This window comes from Drosophila tropicalis, unplaced genomic scaffold, assembly GCF_018151085.1.
Source record: "Drosophila tropicalis isolate 14030-0801.00 unplaced genomic scaffold, ASM1815108v1 contig_4, whole genome shotgun sequence".
NCBI lineage: Eukaryota > Metazoa > Arthropoda > Insecta > Diptera > Drosophilidae > Drosophila > Drosophila tropicalis.
Genome location: NW_027172862.1, coordinates 1,013,362 through 1,020,033, shown reverse-complemented (window position 1 = coordinate 1,020,033; position 6,672 = coordinate 1,013,362).

Below are 6,672 nucleotides of genomic sequence, written 5' to 3'. Positions count from 1 at the left end.
TGACTATGCAGTTTCTCCTTTATTCAATTTGGAATAATATAACAAATTCCCCTTAATTATGCAAAATATCGTATAGTTTCCAATTTAATGATACCTTTTACAAGACAAAGTACTTAATTCTTACTGACACTGATTAAAAGTAAGACCAAAAGTCCAAATTTGAGTTTGGAGAAACTGACAATTCTATGTTAGATGACAGTCTGAATTCAAGGGAAGAGCAATAGGAGTGCTCAAATGACTTTGGCAAAAGGCGAGTCCTTGTGGCAAAGCTCTTAATATGAGGCAAAATGCAATTGGAACAGATGAGCTTGGAACAGATTTTGTTATTAAAAACATTTCTTAAAGTTTCTTTGACCCAAGTCAATTAGCCCCATGTTCTTTACTTTTTAATGTTATATCCATTATCGTTGCATGTTGTGCGGTTTAATCCTTGATAATAATATTAAGACCATTAAACTACTTTTTATAATTGAACCAGAATTATTCAAGGTAGTTAGATATTTATAAATTTTTTTCAGCCCCTTTTTGCCTAAAATTTGTTAACTTAATTACTCTTTAGGTGGCCTTTATTGGACCAAAGTTTTGATAAACTTTTGCCTAATGGAAACTTATGTATTTTTACTTTGTGTGAATCAGTCGACAGTCGTCCCACTGGAAATAGCCAAGTCGATTACTAACCCATTGCCATATCAGTGAATAAAAGTATATATAGTTTAGTTAAGGTATAAAACTACATATATCTATCAATCGATGGCGTTGTAACGTATTACAGGGTATGACAAATTCGTTGCCCATTGACAGAATGGGGTGTTTGATTCTCTTATGTTGTCTTAACTTGTCTATATATCAGTTTGGACTTCTATTGGGTTTTGGGGTAGTCACATTCCACAAAACGAACCGCACCCCAAAATGCTTTTCACTTCTAAAGGTACATATATTCTCTTATGGCATATTCTCCTATACTCATTGCTATTGAAAACAATTACCGGACAGGCAGGTGATTGTCTTGTTGGCAATCAATTAATTTTTTAACTTTAATGCATGTCCATAGTGTTAATTGCTAATGACTGAATTGAATTAACTGAAATGTCTATATATCCCACTCTCTCTTTTTCTCTCTCTCTCTCCCGAAGTTCAGTTCAATTTAGCTCTTACTTTGCTCATATAGGTCAGTTCTATGGGGTAAAGGGGTGGTTGGGGTTATTGGGATTGGAGGGGGGAGATGATTGGGAATTGTCTGTGCTCAGGTAACATGTGGTACACTTACTTGGAACTCAGCTGTTCTTTGTGTACTAGGAAAAACCTTGTAAATGCATCCAGTTCAATCTAGTTTACTTCAGTTTTCTTAGTAGCAATAGAATGCAATAATCAAACATCTGATTTATAATACAAATGCAAGTGATATGAGTATATAGCAGAGTTCACACGGGCTGTTAGAGAGAGAGAAAAAGAGAGAAAAAGAGAGAGAGATGCGGTAGAGAGTCCATGCTGGATGAAATTCCATACATATGTAATTCTCAATAGATTATTATTAGATATTATACTTATTAGAGACTGGTAATTAGTATTAATTGAATTATTTACAAATGACTATGCAATAATTACAACTTTAATAAAGCCTTTCATTTTAGTTTCACTAGAATCCTTGACTTTGGCTACTTTCCTCAAATTCCAATCGAAGACCAAGTCATTTCTCTTCTTAAATTGACTTCAAACTATTAATCAATAAGAAAGTTCATCTTTGACTATAAAAACTATATATATTCATTATCATTTATATGGCATGACTTGATTAAATGGTATTTCTGCTAATATCCATTTTAAACAGTTTAAATAGTTCTGAATAATGTATTAGAAAACTGTGACAAAATGGGTGTGAATGTTTTTTCTTTCCTCCAAAATTTCTATGACAATTTGCATTGATATTCAAATTGAACTTACTTCTCCGGGTTTTATTATCAAACCACATCTTGCTCAAGTTAGCACATATTCGATTAGATTTGATAAATATTGTCTAGACAATATATGAAAAATTTGATTTGGTTAGTCATGTCTGTGCTAATAAGTCTAGGCCATAATTTCTTTCATCGAAGGACTCAACAGATGCTATGAATACACCTATAAAGCCCAAATCTATGTAGCACCAAAATGGTAGATCCTTTTGCTGTTATAGGGCAATCGATAGGTAACTGTCTGGACTTGGCTTACTGTACATCGATGATAGTGGGCCCTTTTTTGGCTATGCTTCAACTGGGAAAGTCTAACCCGAACTGTCTTTGTGGATATTGGAAAGCCAATGATTTTGAAGGTTATCCACACTTCTCTCCCACTTTCTGTCAATATTCGTTTCATTTACCAAAAATTTCTCCAATGCTCCAATTAGCAGCATAGTAATATTTTATAGCCAAATATTGAATTGCCTTCACTTGTCAAACAAATAATAAAATATGCTAAATGCTCTTATTTTGATTTACTTATTTAAATATTTATTGCAGAAAATCAAATTAATTTGAGCCCCATCTAATTGCACATTAATTAACCACATTGCCAAGATGCCAAAAAAATTTTCCATGCCCAACAAAAAATGTAAATAAATAGGAGAAAAGGAAACAAATCAAATTCAAGACATATAATCGAAATTTTCGCATGCAAATGTTAGAAAATAAGTACAATAAAACTAATTTGCGCATAGCACTGACTGGTGCCCTTCCCCCTTGACCCCACCACCACCTCCACCCCCTCCCCCCTTGAAGCCATCCTCCCGCATCCCGTTTTTTAATAGCAAACCGTGCAATAAAAATTGTTAAATTTCAATGAATGAAAGAAAACAAAAAAAAGGGGAGGGAAAAATTCCCTCAATTAATAATGGAATAACGGCTACGCAACACCCTTCACCATGACTTGCCAATTCACACAAAAAAAAAAAAAAAACATCGTGACTCTTTGTCATTTAGCCAATTTTTTCAAAAACAAAACTTAAAAATTTCAAATATTTTTAGAGTCGAACACTTGAATGTGTTTCTAATATAACACTGGGTATACTGGTTAATCATTAGATTACTATAAATTAACGCCAAGAAGTCAATTTTGCCTATGCATGTGTGTGGGTGTGTGTGTGTGTGTGCGATGAGATAAGTTGAAAGTAGATTGCGACCAGACCTAACCAGATGATGATGGTGATGAACGATGATCATAAACACCAATTTGCCGCTGTATACACAATCTTTTATGGGCCACTGTAAACGTCCCGCTAATCAATTGAGTAAATGTGACATTTTTTTGTTAAGAGGTTGCGGTCGGTTTACTTTTTGCGCCTTCATTGTCAACTAACGTGCCCAATGTAGGAATGGGCAAATGTTTTAAGGAAATGGTCAGACACACACACACACGAATACCGAGATGGAGTGGGGGATGACATCGATGACGTCGGCCACTGCAAACAATTTACTTTAACACTTCGAGGGCACATAACAGAATAATTATTGACGCCTTCCGTTTACATTAAATGGAGAAATTACATACTTGCTTAACAAAAAAATTATCAAAAAAATAAAAAGAAATTCAATTACACACAAGTACCTAACTTCAAATAGTTGTAAGTATTTAGTATTGGATACTAAAATTTATTATCTGTAAACAGCAGCTTAATATCGCTTAATTATTTTGAAAACAATTCTCCATAGATAAGTAAATTTCTAAGCCCAAATGCTTAATAAGGAAAAACCAACCCCCACAATCGACTTTGGTCTAAAATATCATACATTTTCTTAATCATCAAAACTTTATTAAGTAATGGAAATTCAAATATTAGAGAAGTATTGGTTTCTTTTCTAAAATAAAGACATGAACTTTTGAAATACTCCGAAAATAAACTGAAGTGTAAGAACATTGCGTAGCTAATCCTGATATATCCTGCTTAGTCCGGCTTGATATTATATATAAATTTTTGTCATTATTCAATCCCAATTTGAATTACTTTGAAAATGCAACAGCAATTCTTAACTTGAAGAAGCTTTCAGTTGGCCAAACTGCCACAAAAAAGGTCATCAAATAATGACTTTTCAAAAAAAAAAACCAACCCTGACTAATTTATGAAATTTTAGACCATGATGAGAGTTTTATTAAGCTTCAAGCAGTTTATATATATTTACATTTACAACCTTGATGTCATTTCTCTATCGATAAAAGTTTCTGAACAATAATAATAATGTATAAAATTACATCACACTTCACCTTTAGTTCAATACGAAGTCGAATGAAAGATATATCTAAGGTAAGAGATGATGATTTATATATTTAAGTTGCCAAAAAGTATGCAAGACCATGAGCGAAAATCGAGACAATTTACAAAGTATGCCATAAAAAAATAAGAGATATTGATTTGATTGGAATGATATCATTTCATTTGTTATACATTCATATTGTACAACCGTTAGACCCACCCTCTGTGAGCCGAGAATACGCAAAAAACAAGCTTGGAGCTAAACAAGTTTATAATCAAACAAAATAGGAATATAATTTTTTGTAAATTCTGTTCAAAGGCAAACATTAAATCAAATACTTAACTTAATTATGCATAAATAAAAACCTATAGAGGGATAGAGACATATTGTGTTTAATGATGAATAATTTTCTGAAATGGGAATCACTGATCTCTGATCGATCATATTTAAAATATATACTCTGTATCTATAATGTATGCATGTAGTTGACTAATATATAGAGTTTTGATTTCATGCATGATCAGTGGTCACAATCTTGTGATCCAGGGGGAACATTAATTTTCTATGGTTATCTAAACAAAGGGGAAATGGAATTGGAGATGGGGCAAATGGGATGGCTGTATGGCATAAGATCACGTTTCCTAGCACCCAGTTTTTCTTACCCCCTTTCAATCCCCATCTCTCCTACTCCGCTTTTAAATACATCCCAATTAGCCAAGCGATTACAATGCTCATAATGCCAACAATTTTAACTTTTCACAAAAGACAATCAAACTGTGAGCGAACAATCTTAAATAAAATAGAAATCACTATGAAAAAGTTACTCAAAAGCCAAACTTAATATGCTCTAACCAAATTGTAATTCTTATAAACAATATTCACCTTAGTAAGTGAAATGTCGACATTTCATTGTGGCCAACATGGCGTATGAAATGAATATTGAAATGACTTTTTCAACGTTAGCTTAAGAAGGTCTAAAGGTTTGATTAGTGAATGTATCCAGTGTGAATTAAGGGTATTTAGTCATTGCATGTTCAACTTATTTAGTTAATCTATCAATTATTTTATACCATTAATTGAAAATAGTTTAGTTAAATATAATAAAGACACTAAGTAGTATTACTTTAATATACTGTGCAACCACCTCGAGTGACGCCCCGTCTAGTCCACCCTCTACCATCGACATTCACCCCTTATGTCTCACCTTAGATCCCCTTCATTCCCTTGGCCCAAACAGTTGTTCAAGTGCTCAGCGAAGCATGCCAAAGTCATGGTCACGTGCTCGGCATATTTGAAATGGTCCGTTTTTATGTACCTCCACATATATAGATATATCGTTAACTATATATATATAGAATATAGTATATATATACTATGCTACTAGATGCTTATTGTCGATTTCACTTTGAGATGATTTTCATCTTTCGGCCATCAAATATGGCCATTGCGTGTCATCTCTCATTGTACATTTGTTTAGTGTTTTTATATTTATTTATTATAATTTTTATATTTCTCTCTTTTCCCTTTTTTCTTTTTGCAGTTTTTCTGTTTGTATATTTTTTTTTTACTGTTGTTGTTTCTGTTTGCGCAATAAAATGTGTTATTCATTTGTTATTTGTTCCTGCTGGTACTCTCGTATTTATTTATTTATTTAATTAATTTAATTTTTAATGCAAGAAATTGTTTAAATGTATGCGCAGTATATGCGAGTGTGTGTGTGTGTGTGTACTTTGCCTTTTGATTAAATGCTGTTTCTTTATTTAATCAAATGAAGTTGCGGTCAGGAGAAAAGGGAGGAAGAAACAGCACCGAGGCAGATGACAGGTGACAACGGAGCGACAACCTTTCTTTCCACCCATGTCTTCAGTTCTCTGGCTCTTGCTCTAGCGACTTTTTCTTTCTCTGCAGCGACAAATTAAAAAACAAAAACAAAAACCACAAAGATTGGTAGATTGACTAGTTACAAGATAACTGCAAAAGGCAAAGTCTCACTTCCACAATGCCCTAGAAACATGAGTATAATATCACTTCCATCTTTGGCTCTAAAATGACATTTCCTGCAATGTTAAGGAGTTCTAGCAGAAGGCGGATCCTACTATTAGCCCATTTTATAAATGAGTTCAACTGAATTATCAGAAAGAGTTGCCTTCCACATAATGAATTAAGGTAACGTTAAGCTTATTTCTATCACCATTCAAGAATGAAAATATTTAATCTAGTTATTTAAACTAATATAAAAAGAAACTTAGTTAATTAATTTCTGCAAAGTGTAAGAAACGCCTAGAGAAAACTAAAACAAATCCTTGCCACAACTTAAATAAGTCTATGTCTCTAACTTGTGGGGATGTGGGGATGCGGGGACAGGGAGCAAGACAAACGTAATTATTATTTATCATTATTTTGTCACATAAGCCAACTCTAGTCTAATACACCCAATTTCCCAACCAAT